Source organism: Chionomys nivalis, chromosome 19 (assembly GCF_950005125.1).
Source record: "Chionomys nivalis chromosome 19, mChiNiv1.1, whole genome shotgun sequence".
Classification (NCBI taxonomy): domain Eukaryota; kingdom Metazoa; phylum Chordata; class Mammalia; order Rodentia; family Cricetidae; genus Chionomys; species Chionomys nivalis.
In genome coordinates this window covers 36960234-36975402 of record NC_080104.1, presented here as the reverse complement: position 1 = coordinate 36975402, position 15169 = coordinate 36960234, and the positions used below count along the sequence as shown (strand labels likewise).

Genomic DNA, 15169 nt, shown 5'->3' with positions numbered 1-15169 from the left:
GGTTGTTGTTAATTTTATATGACACGGTTTACTGAACAAAATAAACTTTGCTTAGCACTATACTGTTGACTAGTCAGCAGGGGGCGCACTGACTCGTCGTAGCAGGCACTCAGGAAAATGTAGCCAGTTCAAAAACAAATCTGCCCTTACGAACTTGCCAGAAGAACAAACACCCTTACCTTTCTATGCATGTTCAAGGGAAGAAGGGAAATGATTGCACCACACAGGATTTTAAAATACTAGGACAATGATCTCTCCTCACACCAGCCATGCCTGTAAATGGCCCAGGAAGACAGAGAGTGCAGAAACTGTTCCCCTTTTCTCTCCAGGGAAGTGTGACTAGGGCTTTTTTTTTTTTTAAATAAAATAGGCAGAAAAACAAAAGCAAAAGTAAAAATAAAAACAAAAACCCAGAGCAGCTAAAGAAATACTGTTAGTTATATTATAGGCAACTTAAGAAACTGTCTTTCAGGCTGGTGATGATTATCCTTTTGGAATCGGACTAGAAAACAAAATGAATCCTGAAGTATTATATGTTGAATAATGGCTGTTTCAGCAGGACACAGTCTCACAGTTGTGTAGAACTCACAGGCTTGAGGATGGAGCAGGTGCCTGGGATCTTTCACTCCAGTTGATACCTAGTAGCTCTTACTGGTTTTAGAAGGATTTAATAGCCTTGAAAGGCTTTGTAGAGAAAAGAAAATGCAAGCTAGACAGAGGGTAGAGGTAACTGTGGACTTGAACCTTTTTAGGACAGTAAAGAGGAGTGTTAGATCCAAGGATTTTTTTGGGGTGGGGGTGGGGAAGGGCTGCCAGTGAAAACTGCAGCAAAGGATGAAAAAGTCCTATAGCAAAGTCGGAAACTTCCTAAACCAGTGAAGGGCAAATCCTAGCTGGTTCTGAGGATTTAGTCAGTTTGTCTCAAACAACAATTTCCCAAGGAGATTTAGAGAGTTACTAAGACAGGCCTGGGTGACTGGGGGGGGGGGGGCTTCCACAGTGCAGCTGAAGGCACCTGTGAACCCGAGTGTCACAAAGCCTGACCTCTCTGATAGCTCTGCTACTGGGGGATGGGGGGTGTCACCACTGGCTTCTTTTCAACTGGGCTCCAAGTCGGCCAGGCTTCAACTGTAAGTTTTTTGTTTTTTTTGTTTTTTTTTTTTTTTGAAACTGATTTTGGTAGAAACTGTGACTTCGTCTAGGTTGGAAAGACTATTTTCCTATAGTCTTTCATAGAAGCAAGAGGGATACTCAAATGAAAGCATACGATTTTCCACCCTGGACTCCTTCCACATTCGGAGTCAGGAAATGCACTGCCAGGTTGGTGCTAGGAAATCCAAGTGAAGAATTGAGGAAATTGTAATTTGAGCACAAACACTGCTTTCTTCCTCAGCTCTGCACTGCGGACAAAAGACATCCAGGGGAGATCCACAGAATGGGACAAGTCCCAAAGCTTAGTTTGCTTTACAAGCCCAGGGTTGCTCGAGGAAGTTAGGCTGTAAAAGCAGGGAAAGAAACTTTAAAAATTCATTTGTATTGTAAAACACTGGTCAAACCCTCATGATTCTTTTTTTTTTTTTCTGGGAACATTCGAGTGTTACAGTTCTTTGGGGCTGTGTCTAAGCAGCTGCTCCTCCTCTCCTTTCTTGAAAATGTTCTTGAAAGAACAGAGAAGTGGAGGGAACCCTTCTGGTTTCTAGAGATTGATATACCTTGCAGTGAAAGAAAATAAGAATTCTTGGACAAGCAACAAGTTATTTTGAGATGAGCTGTTCCTTTACAGGGACCATGGTAGAGGTCTGTCATGACTTGGGGCTGGAAATAATCAAGGTGGGTATGAATTAAGATTCAAAGTTCTGGGCAAAATCTACAGGCTTAATTACTGGGGACTGTGAAATTGTTTTCGCCAAACGAGAGAATGTAGACCATTACCTGGGTCAAATGTGCACAACATGAGATGGGTATTTTTCCTCATTTGCTTCCATTTCACAATGATAAGGCCGTCCAGGAAAGCAGCAGGATGAAAGCAGGCAGTTTCTCTTACGTTCACACTCTGAAATAGTCAGCTTACTCACAGTCTGTACTTTGTGGCCCATACAGAGGGAGAGGGCTCTGCAATAGTGACTTTTGGCTAGGAGATAGACTTTATTTGGTGGACAGTAGACGAGTTGCTTCTTGGTATTGCTAAGGTTTAGGAGTATGCACCCCCCCCCCCCCATCTCTTTGATAAACAACCGGTTCCTCTGATCTGGAGGCAGGGAGCAAACACTTAGGTTTCTTCAGGTTGGTTTGAAGGAGTAATTATGAATTCAAAGAAACTATGATGCTTTACTCTAAAGTAAGCAGCAGCAGCCTTAAACTACAGGGCATTGCTGATTGTGTGAAATAAATTGAGAAGGCACAGCAACTTAGTTGGTGATCCTGGATGTGCTTTTGAAGCAACCCATTTCCAACTGCTTGCTCACGGGAGCTGCGTGCATGCATCTGTCAAGGCTGGTAATGCTCTCTTCCAATGGCTGGGGAAGCTGCAACTAATGGATTATTCTGGCCTGCCCTTCACCACCCTTCCTGGGCTCCCTGACATTATGGACTTTTTCAAATTTCAACTCCTAGGATTAGGTAGCCCAGAGCCCAGCTGATTGACTAGAGGTGATGGTGAAAATACGATTCATTAGCAACAAATGTGGATATGTTCGAGCTTGAAAAAAAATATTTTGAGGCAACTGTGTATGTGTGTGTGGTGTCTTATACAAAAACAAAGCCCAGAAATATGAACTCAGCTTTACTAGAGGGGGATATGAAGTTTGTGTTCTTACATTAGCCCTGAAAGATTTGAGCTGCTCTTTGCCTGGGGCTCTCCTCCATCAAGTATTCTATCTAGTTTCACAGCATCTTCTCTGGCACCAAACCAGTAGTGCTAGGATGAAAGGAGAGGTGGTTTGGCATCCTAGAGAACAATTCTTCTCCTCTCTCTCTCTCTCTCTCTCTCTCTCTCTCTCTCTCTCTCTCTCTCTCTCTCTCTCTCTCTCGACATTTGACCTTCCCTGCTGTCTGAGGAGCTGGATGTGGGTGTAGATCTGGGCATTTAGACTGAAGTCTAGTGGGTTTTTTTTGTCTTTTTTTTTTTCATCTCCAAGCAGTGCTTCCGTGGCTTCTTCTATCCTAGAATGCCATAGCTTCCTTCCATTTCACAGTTCTGTTCCTTCTCTGGGGTCCTACCCAACTCAGTGCCTGTCTGGGGCTGTCCTTCTTTATCGGTGTTTCCAAGAAAGTGGGGTTGTTGCTATTCACTTAAAAAAAAAAAAAAGAATGCAGTAGCAAATGTGTTCATTGGGAGTTGGTGCTTCCAATATCCCAGAGTGTGCAAGAAAAGAATTTCAGCTGATAAACTAATTGATAGAAGTTGAGGTGGGAGAATGAAGTGACCTTGCTCACAATGGCTTCCTGCAGCTCCGGCTTATATCCAACTTAAAAGTTGTAGGTCCAGAATTTCTTTTAATACTCACTTCTCTGCCTAAATTTTCTGCCAGAATCCTTGTTAATAAAGCCCGAGGGGGAGAATCCCCGGCTCAGAGTGGTACTTGATAACATTAAACCTTAATTTAAAATCAAACCAGGGCACAAAATTCACTGAGAAGTCACAGCTTGTGCTGTCCAATGGCGTGGACTGTGTTCCCTTTATGCTTAACCCCCCCCCCCCGCCCCATCAAAACCGATCAAGTAAAACTTTGCTTGGAGTAAACACCATTAAAGTACTCTGAATTAAAAAACTGTATGATTTTATTGGTAGGGTCTTGGCAGCAATCCCCACCCCGGGTTGGAAGGTAAGATTAGAACTTTTTTTTTTTTTCCAGAAAGGTTTGCCTCAGAGACTTGAACTCCCATTTCCATGTGGACTGGGAGCCCCATTCCACAGGAAGCCCCCGCCCGCTCCCCCCCCCCCCCCGCAGTCATTTATGTGATTTGTGGGAACCGACAGGGACACTTGCCGAATTCAGCAGGAATCTGTTCGGCCTCAGGGCTAAGTCTGTCTTTCTTAGATCGTATTCTAACGGCATTTTATTTTATTTAGGGTTCAGTTTGCATAATAAAATTAAAAGACTCTCATTACGTCCCCCTTTCGGCCCACAAATGCCCAGAAACGTCTTTCAGAATGTTATTTGAACACAGAGAAGTCTGCAGAGGTCCAGTTATCATTGCTTTACCATGCAAAAGAAAAAGGGAAAAACCTAACCTTCAAAGCGAGAAAGGGCCGAGGTAAAAGGAGTGAAGTGGGAAAAAAAAAAAAAAAAAACTGGGGGAGATGGGAGAGGCTGTGGCGGGCAGAAGAGAAGTGGGAGGCTGGTGAGGTTGAAGGACCAGAGACATAAACGCTGAGTCACCCAACAGGTCTTTGGACACACGGTAGAGAAACACAGAAGTCCAGAAAAATCTGGGTGCAAATCGCACCCATCTTCGGGGCCTCCTTCCCCGCCTGGCCACAGGAGCGCTGCCTTGGAGCTTGGCACCGCCTGCTTGCCTTTGTCACCCGCTCAGAGCCTGGCCGCGAGCTCCCGCGGCGGGCTTTGTTCCCGCGGAGCCGGGCAGGACCCCTCGCACCGCCGCCTCCCCGCCCGCCCCTGAGCTTGCGACAGTGGGGGTGGGGAACGAGAAAGGGGGACCGGAGAAGCTCCGGTGGGCAGGGCGTTGGAGCCCGGGATTTCGTTTCTTTGCTTCTTTCGTAATTGAGCTGTTCTCCCCTCGCGGAGGGGGCCTTGGTTGAGCAGGAGGCTAAAGAACTGCAAAGGGGGCGCCCGCTCTTAGCCCATAGCAGGGCAGAGAACTCTCCGCTCTTCTGTCCACCGATTTGTATGGTATGCATGCATGCATGCAAGCATGCAAGGATGGATGAATGCTTGGTTGGATGGATGAGGAAAAACCACTGAATTGGGTCCCACGTTCTGGGCTTCTAGTCCGGGTTTTGGCAGGTGTAGGGCGTCTCAGGTTGGTTCGGTTGGTTAACTCCAAGGTCGTGCTCTCCAGGTGCTTTGGGGCCGCGGGTGGGCGCTGTGGATATACCTTGGGGTCAAGGAGCTGCACAACCACAGCGCGCGGTTCTCTGTTGTGGAGGCCTGTGGCGAGGGACAAAGAAGTAGACATTGGGAGCAAGCAGAGGACAGGCGCGCACTGGTATCTATGCATCCATTCACACACCGAGGCTCAGGTCCTTCCATTGAACTCTCACCCCCACCCCGCCTCTGTACCTAAGGCTCTGGGTCCGGAAAGTTCACCACCACAGAGCCCCCTCCCCTCCCCAACACTGCATTTAGCTGGTGGTGTCACCCTCTTCCCAGCTCTCCCCAAAGGTGTGGGCAGATTGCAAGAGTTGCTCCTCTGTTATTGTTTGTCAAACAGGCCCTTTCTCTTGGGAGAGGGTCGAGGGGCGTGAGGCGGATCCTGGGCCAGGATTACATTAATCAAAGCATTATTTCCCCAGAGAAGCCGAGCACAAATGAGAATAAATCCTAATAAAATTGGATCGCAGAAAAACGGAAGCTTTGAGTAATCTGTGCGGCCTGATCAAATTCTCAAATTTATAAGAAGGGGGGGGGGTGTCTCTAAATTTTTTTTCTGCACACTTCTGGCCACAGCTTGACTGCAAGACGTGGGAAAGGTACCGGGACGGGGCCGAGGGTTGTCACTACTTCAAGCTCAGCTGAACTTCTGCAGTGAGGAGCAGACAGGGCCACCCGGGTGTAGAGTATCACAAAATCTGGTCAGTTTTTACTGAGAAGACACTTTTTTGCTGGCTCATACTTGCAGAAGGCCAGGGTTCGGTCAAACCCCAATCGGTGTCCGTCCTTGTGAGGTCTTGAGCTTTCTTTGGGAATGTGGCCCCCACTTTTCCATGTGATAGAGGTGGCAGGATGGGCAACACCCAGTGGTTGGGGGCAAGACTTTTACAGGGAGCCTTCTCCCCAACTGGCGCTGTTTGCGAGGCCGGCGGGTTCTAAACAGCCTCAGGTCACTTAGCACAGCTAGTGAAAGTGCGTGTGTGCTATTCGGTGACAGACAGCTTGCCCGCTGAGATTTCGTACTGTCAGGCCATACCAGCTAGGAAGTAAGGTTCATACTTCATCCTCCTGTGTCCCCCAAGTGATAGAAAACTTTTCGGCGTCTTCTGTGGCTCTTCGAAGAGAGAAAAGAAACAGCCACCCCCCCAACCCCCCCTCCCCCCAAGAAACAATCCACAGTGGTGATTTGGCCCAGCTGAGCTACTTGCCCAGCAGGTCATCTCCCTTTGCATTCCTAACCCTGGTGTCTTCCAGCTGGAAGACGAGGGAAAAAAATTGCTGCCTGGAATTGCGGCCTTAGATGGTGACTAGTGTAACCAAACCAACCGGGATATCTCCAGAAGGACCTAGCCTTGTTGCTCTGGGGATGGCGGCCCGACTCGGCGGGGCGCCACCATGAGGGCGCCCTCTGCAGGTAGGCTCGGAGAGGGACGTCTCTCATGCCCCGCCGCGCGGCTTCCCTCAACTGCCCTCCTCGTGCCAGCCGGATCCCCATGCGCGCGCGCACAACCCCAACCTGGCGATGCGAACCGGCACTCAGTGCCCTCTCTAAGGCGAGCTCCCCGCAGCCGCAGGAAAAAGCCACCAAGGATGCACCACCCCCTCCCCAGACCCACGCTGTTCCCTCCCGCCGCTATGCGCCCTCCACTGAGAAGTCCCTGCTGCCACCTGCCGCCGTGCGTCTTCGGTCGCGGCCCACGCGCTCCAGAGCCCCCAGTGCCTCTCTGTCCCTTTGCGGGACTGTGCCAGGCGGGGCAGGGCCGCCGCCCCTCCGAGGGGGGACGTCGCCCCACGGTCAGGCGAGAGGCGCTGCTGGGAGCAATGTACGTGCGCACGTGTGTGCGTGTGCTAAGGCGTGTGCGTGTGAGTGAGGCGCGCGCGCAGGGAAGCTCCGGGCAGGGCAGGGCGTAGCGTGGAAAGGCAGGACAGGAGGCGCAGCAGGATGCTCCGTGCTAACTAGTCGGTTTCCGCCAGTGTGGGTACCTATGGCGCAGAGCCTAAAGTCCTCCGTCTACCCCAGGCTGGTTCTCTATCTTTCGATTTTGCGTCCTCTCTCTTTCGATTAGGTCATCGCTGCAGATCCCCAGAGATGTCCCTTGTTGTCCCCCGTGGTTCCGGGGCTGTTATGGATAGCCGGCCCCACGTGAGCCAAGGTAAAGCCGACAGGGACAATACTAGCTGGACATGTAACAGAATCATACAGCTTGTTCTTTCTTGCTTTACACTGGGGTTCATGCATCCAAAAGTCACGTTTTAGGGAGTACTTAGGGTAGCTACTTTCTCTCTGTCTTGGTCTTAAGGATTTTGGATAGCAGTGTTTTTTGTTTGTTTGTTTGTTTTGTTTTGTTTTTGGCGGAATATGGAGGAGGAAGAACATGGGCTTGAGCCCATAACCGTGATCTGTTGTGCACCTTTTCGACTTCCTGGCTCCTTTCCAGTAATGGGCAATTTAAGGAGGAAATAAGGACACCTACCTCTTTTCAGTTCTGAAATAATGACTCCCCATTCTTCTAGTCTGTGGTTTCCATAATTTCATAAAGAACAGGGCCTATCAAATTTCTCTTCATGGGAAAAAAAGTGAACTAGTTAAAGGAAAGTTGAGGCAAAATAAATTCCTCTCTCTTAAGTCATTAACCAGGAATTGTTCGCTCTCCTTTCTGTGTCCCATCCAGTTTGTTCACTCCTCAAGGGGAGACAGGACAGGGACCTTTATAAACACGTTAAAGATTTTCTTCTCTTCTGGGCTGTGAAGCTACATTGTATTTTTGTACCACGAGCTTTCTGAAGACCACAGAAAGAAACTTCATGGCGCTTGCCCTCTGTTGCACAACAGTTTGCACCCAAGGTTTTCTAATAATTAAGAAATACCAAAGGCAATTTTTTTCAATAGGAAAAAGATTCCCTTTCTTCTGTTTTGAGCTGCTGCTGTTAGCCCTAGAAGTTTGGTCTGCTGCACAAGAGCATGTACTACTATGCAAATGTATTCAGCTGGGATGTGTGTAGATCTTGTTCTGTACATAAACATGGATGCTTGTGCATATGCATATTTACATCACGTGTAAATATGGTAGACATCAGTTTCTTGGATCTACTAATATTAGAGGACTTTGCTAGGGTTGTAGTTCTTGGAGACCTTCTGTTCAGCAGAAAACCTCTGAGTAACTGTGACACACACTAACCTACCCCAAGAGGCCATTGCAGCCAGCATCTTGATACAGTGTCAGCCAGTCCTTTTCCTGAGATAATTTAGAAACGAGCACATTTTCACAAAGCATGTTAATGGTGGGATGTTGGTGTTTCAGGGGATGAGCTTTTGTTTGTGAAATCAAAGTTAAGTTTTTCTTTGAATTATTTACCAGGATCTCTGCCCACAGGCTTTGCTAGGAGAAGGTAGATGCAAAGGGGATGGTTCCACTTTTAATTATTTAAAGCAGATGTTAACATAATATTTTAAAACTGGCCTTTTTGGAAAACAGGAAATAATCGTGTCTGTCAACACCCACCTTTGGGACTGTGAAAAACAAAACCCAAAATACAACTTAATGGCTTTCATAAAAAAAAAAAAAAGTACTCAGTTAACAGTTAACTAAAATATTGCCTGGCACCCCTTCGAAACTCCTCCTCCTCTTAAGTATAGTACAGTTTGGTAATATACTCCACATAGTTACACATGATGTAAATATACATATGCACAAGGGTAGATGTTTATGTACAGAACATAACAAAATATATACATACCCCAACTGAATATATTTGCATAGAACATGCCCATCCATGTGCAATATACCGAAGTTCTGTGATTAACAATGCATTAAATAGCAGCGACTCAAAGCAAGAGGAACTGGGTGTATCTGATACTGAAACAAGTCAAAATTTCTTTCCAAATACGAATGGGCTTTTGGTAGCTGACACCCCAGAAAAGAAGAGATTCCTAGCACTATGTTAAGTCCATTGAAAAGTACTCTGCACTTAAATAATGTGTTTGGTGTAGAATAAAAAAATGGTAGCGCATTTTAAAAAGGCACATTTAAAACATAAACATTCCATCTAAAGTCAGATATTTTTTCCTTTTGTCCTTTTTTCATACATTAAATGCTATTGTCTTAGATCAAAAATTAAATCCTGATACGATGAAAGAAAGAGCAACAGTTTTGTTTTATTCTCCCCATTGTAAAGAAACCACATTGAGGTAGTTACTATTATAGGCCTCGCTGTGTACTAAAAGGTGATCTGTAGGCGAACACTGTTCAAGAAGCAAAAAAAAAGAAGCAAATTTGAAGTATGTATTTGCCCTTGAAATAATTTGCATAGATGTGGGGTGACGTATTCCATACTTGCTTCTTTTAAGTGGTATTTTGAATCTTCGGATTTTTTGGAAGCTTTATTTTTGTTGTTGCTGTTAGGGATTACTGTCAAAGTGAATATATTGACATTTGTTGGCAGGACTCCAAGCGTTCATTTGTGTTAAATAAATGTAAAGAAATGTCGGACCTGAATTTTCTCTTTCGAGGTCTATTGGTCCTAGTTGAACAAATCAAAATGATAAAGTTTTGAAGTTTCCTAAATCTTGTGATCAGGGACATTTTTTATGAATGATCTTTTACACTGATATTATAAAATAATCTTGAGTCTTTATGTTCAAATAAAAGTACATTTGCCTTGCAAAATATATATGTTCATGGTGACAGTGATTCCCTAGTGGATTTGTTACTATTTGTTTGGAAGAGCACTTAAAAGGTTTATGACTCATCAATGATCCCCAAATATTAGTGACAAAAATGCGAACCAAAAATTAGTTTATCCCAATTTTTTTTTTTACTTTTATCCTTAATCTCTTTAAAAGTTCGAAATTAAAATGGTGGCAATAACACGTCAAAAATTAAAAACAAAACATTTTTCTCTAGTTAGCAGTTTAAGATGAGTTTCAAAAACATACTTTTTTTTTTTCTAAAATTGAGCAAGTTTCCTATCTGCTGCTGTGGTGTGATCTGAGGACACGGGGCTACGTCCTAACTTAAGACTGAAATGTTCATTCAAACATTCCTCTGAAGAGTCATTCACCACAACATGGGAAAATAACCTTTTCTGTCAATTTAATTAATGAAGTGGGTAAAGAACTAGTTAGCAAGCTCAAATTACACATGTAGAGAGATTTGTAAGAATAAAGACTTTGGCATTCATGGCCTAAAAGCAGGCAACTATAATATAGCAAATAAAAAAACCCCAGAACGTAGGCATCCAAGATTCCATTTCATTAAAAAATTTGGCAGTTAAAGAAAAGAAGGAAAAATGCTTATTAAATCAGGGAACTATAAAATGTTGACAGATCTCAAGTTTCATATCCAACTAGGCTCGTAGAAAACTGCGGGGTGTTGGTGGAATATAAGTTATTCTGTCAAACCATTTTTCATAAAGAATTATCTTCTCAATACCCTCAAATTTAAACTCAAATTCATAGACTAGTCTCTCTCTTTCCCTTCCCCCTTTCTCCCTTCCTATTTTCCTCTTCCGTAGCTGTCTCTAGTGTCTCCCACACCAAATCTGTAAGCATTTGGATGAGATGTATAGTGGGGCTCAGCAATACCTAGGGAGGTATAAGATCTTCAACCTCCATCCTTCCACTTCAGTGGTGCAAGTCAGTTATCCTAGGACCTGGGGCCTCTCAGAGCCTTACTTTTCTTCCTCATCCAAGTAACAACATCTTTTAAAGAGATAATGTCATCTTCAGGCCATGTCTGAAGAAGGCAAAAATAAGTGGGAGAATTGAGTGAATTATTTGTATAATTCAGGTATGTCTGCCCTCCTTCTCTTCTCACCCTTAAAAAAATAGTGAAAATTGTGCAATCTAAATTTGCTGTCATAGTGAGTTTGGACGATCTGGACTAAGTCTGTCAGTTATCGAGTGATGATGCGTCCTTCTAGCAATGCTCACAAAGATGGGCATGCACCCTTGCACAGATGGGTATATACCCCTGCATATATGGGCATGCACCTCTGCACCGAGCTGAGAGGAGTGTGCCTGCCAAGACTTATATAAAGAGGGTTGAGGGGCCCAACTTACCAGACCTTGCCATGGATACTCGTTAAATTGTTGTGTAGCTGTCCACCTTCCTGCTTTGACTCATGAGAGTTCACACGCACATATCATAGCATGCTTTGATAGTAAAGGACCCCAACTGGGAACACTAGAATTGTTTATATTAAGCTGTGAATTATTTTTTCCATTTTACTTGTAATGAATTAGGGTCTTTGTCTCTTTGGGTGATCAGACTAGGAAACTTTTGTTGAACAAGCCTTCCAGGCTTTTCCGGTTTGGGGGGTGGGCAGTTCTCATAGTGTAATCTGGTGATTTAAAGATGTAGCCTCCTTACTTTTTATGGAGGACAAAGTTGAGAGGAGGAGAAAAGACAAAGTTAATTATCGTGAGTGGCAATGGGGCTGGGGACAATTTAAAGTGGTGTGTAGAACAGCATGGCGTTGAACCGATACGGGTTAGCTAAAGAACATTAGTAGACATTAATTCCAGGCGCCTTCAAAAGTCTTATCTAGTTGCAAATATTGTTGAGGGAAAGGGCACCTGGACTTTTTGTTGATAAACTTTGCTTTTATTCTGAAAAAAAGTTCCTGGAGAATCATGTCCCTTTCGTTACTTTGCAGTCCTCTAATTAAACAAGCTGAACACGGTTCCGCCACACACAGCGCGAACACTGAAAGGTAAATAAAAATGTGCTACAGGAGAAGAAAACCCTGCAGAATTCATTTCTGTTGCGATCTCTGGCGAGAGGAGGCCGAGTGGACTATGAACTGGTAATGCTGTCTGTTTATTTATAAAGTTGTTTTCTTTATTATACTAATGGAGATTGCATTAGCCTGGAAAAATGATGATACTCTTCTGAAAATTTTAATGATTCCTATTTTCAGTTGTACACAACCGTAGAGAAATACTAGGTGACGTATATGCCTGCACAGAAATTAAATGCTTAGAAAGAGATTAGCAAATAAGTATACGGTGGATCCTGTAACGAGTAGGTGTTTAGACATTAAGGTAGTGCGTCTACCAGCTTTATTAACCACTCAATGTTTTTTTTCTTCCATGGAGTTTTTAAAAACATATGCACTATAAAGCTATCAATGACTGTTCCTCATGCCAGACCCTACCCAATAAAACGACCCATCCACAGATTTGAGGCAAAACAGAACAACACAGGTCCTGTCTGCAATGTCTCTCAAGCTCAGTATTTACAAGATTTTCTTTAAAAAAAAAATACCTATAGGACTATTTACTTTGCTTTCTTTTCCTTCTCGTTCAAGAGGCTGGGCTGGTTCTCCCCATTGGCCACTGGCCTCCGTGGAGGCTGTGGAGAGGTAGCCATGGAATTTCTCTCTCTTTCACCTGCAAGTTGTGCACATTATTCTGCAGCTCGAAATAAGCATTCCCAATGAGTTGCATTCAGTGAGCGCCTTTCACAACATTAGTACAGAGCCGAGGTACAAAAGAATATTAATCTAATACATTCCAAAATTCAAATACTTGTGATTAATAAGCATTATTATCTATAAATAAGGCCCTAATGATACTTTGGCAGTGTTGTAAACACAAGAATCAGAGGCAATTATTGTCATTATTGTTCGGCAAGCACTTCCCATGAATACCAAATGGGTGTTGCTGTCCAGCTACTTGGCAAGTAAGGTCCCTGTAAAGAAGCAGATGTTGGCCAATCAGGACTGGCCACTATCAGCTGCCTTTAGCCTCAGCCTTAAAGAAAGAAAAGAAAAAGAAAAACCCCTAAACTCAGACATTAAAAACGGTTGTGTTGTGATTTTTCAAAATTTCCCTTTATTATAAACAAAAAGACGTATTGAGATAATGCTGCCGCCCATTCCTGACGTTGGGGAGCTGGAGACAGCAGCAACCATTGTGCTATGTGGTAGCAAAAGTCTCATTTGTGAAACTCTCAGGCCTTCAGTGATGAGGGTTCTTCGAGTAAAATCAATTGTGAATAGGAAGTGAGTTAGATCAAGGAAGAAATCCCTCAGAAGAGCACGGCTGAGACCAGGGCTGCATATCTTCTCCTTGCCCAGGCCACACCAAAGTTCCTGCTCCCCACCCCCCACCCCCCCATCTACTAAACACTGCCTGCCTACCAGTTTTCTCTAACTCTTGTGTGGGTTGGGGTAGCTGAAGTTGAACTTACAGAAATCTCTTCATGGGGCCTGGGCTGTATATCTGCTCTACACTCCAGGTTTTAGACATCAATGCAGGACCAAGAGCATACATGATCTGTTCTTTGCTTGTAGTTCAATGACAGTGGGTAACAGCCAAATTGATTTCTGTGGATATTAAAAGATGGTATTATGTATATCTTTATATATATTGATATACATATCTTTATGTATATATCTACACACACACACACACACACACACACACACACACTATACATCCCCATAAAGGATCAGTGCATTAACCACTCGATTAGGTTCGTTTTCCATTTCTAAATGCTCGTCTGAGCTTTATGTTTTAAGTGGTACAGTTCCGAGTAGCAGGCCTTGAGAAGGCATTGGATTGGTCTCTCAGGGTATTGTCTTTCGGGTAACTCAGAAAAGGCAAGGGCTGGCCTTGGTGGGATTGGGGAAGCAATGTTGTGAAGGGTAACCTCTCTCCTGCCTACGTTTGTTGGCTATCAATTCAGCATGATTGTGTTCTTAGGGAGAGTCCTTGGTAGAAGAAGTATCAACCTGCTGGATGTGAGATTGTCCCATTTGGGCTCCTTTTCCCAATAGACATCTCGTTAGTGTCACTTTAAATTGGGTAAGATTTCCCCTTTGTGCTCTCTGGGAATGAAAAACAAGTTAAGGCCATTATTTTCACAATGGACAGAGAGGGGGGCCTGGGATCTGTCAACATAGGCGATATTCCTTTGGCCGTCTCTAGAACTGTCCTTGTTACCCTTAGTCTGAACTTTATCAAAAGGGGCAGGTGACTTCGTCAATGTGGTCAGGTCACTGTGCCTGCGAACACATGCTAAAGCTATGCTACAGAAGGCAATTGTGTGGGTCTTCACCTGGGTCCGGTCCCCTTTCTGGTCCCTTCTCTTGTGTGTTGAATTCCTTGGCCTGGGTTGGAGGACCAGAATCCAGTCCTATGTGCTCAAGTTCTTTCAGAGGTGTGAGAAAAGGTGAACTCTTCTGAGAAAACACCTCATTTAGGAGCAGGGTGATGCAAGAATTTGCACCATCATAAAACCCACACAGACAGTGGCACTAATAATATTACTAGAGTTTACTAAAAAAATAATAATGAGCCAGGCATTGAAGCTTGAACCTTATCTGTATTCTCCTACTCCAATTCTCTTCAAGGTGGACTCTGTGTATCAGGTGCACCAGCTGAGTGACACAGGGCTATGCCACCTGTCAAGGTCATGGTATAGGGATGCTGCGTTTCCAAGTTGTAGCTTGTCTGCTAAAGACACTGTCTTCCAGTAGCAATGGTTTACCATTTTCTGAATTTGTGTGTAGGTGAGGGGACATGTGCACCTCTGCTTTCTGTCCTTGCTTCTGCATCTTGGAGTTCCCCAAACATTGCCCCTTCAGGACATCTCTATGTTAGTTTGCTAAGTGCTTCTGTGACATTTGGTGAGTTCAGCCCCTTCTCCCCGTTTCGTAGTAGAACAAAGGTGGCAACCGTTCCTAAGGCCACATGACCCTTTGTAACTATGTCCTGCCCGTATCCCTGCCCTTTGTGATAACAAGAACAGAAGAAGGCTCCCATCTTAACTTGGCACAACCCTGCTGTGGATGCTGCATTCACACAGAAGCATGGCAAGTTAGACTAAGCCTCTTGGCAAGAGCATGGGTGTATCTATACTCCCTCTTGTGCTCCCGTCTGGACAGAAAAGTATTGGCTTTTGCGTCTCCCAGCACCCTGGGAAAAAAAAATCACTTAGTGGTGGAGAGCAACACCCCTAACCATGGCGTTGACTGCTGGCAAAGGAGCCTTTGACCTTCTTGTGAGGGAACCTGGGCCAGTGGTGATGGACATGCCTTTAACACCAGCTTGACTAGTGAGTGCCTATGGCACATGGGTAGGACCACTGCCCAAGCTTCTAGGAGCC

General features: G+C 44.6%; 1 long non-coding RNA gene across 1 annotated transcript in view; it reads left to right on the top strand.

The window, feature by feature from the left end:
• The window catches only part of LOC130890495 (uncharacterized), a 45543-nt gene that overhangs the window by 1554 nt on the left and 28820 nt on the right, over positions 1 to 15169 (top strand). Inside the window, exon 2 of the long non-coding RNA XR_009058756.1 lies at positions 11712 to 11861. This is a non-coding gene — a long non-coding RNA (uncharacterized LOC130890495). The remainder of the gene's footprint in view (positions 1 to 11711; positions 11862 to 15169) is intronic.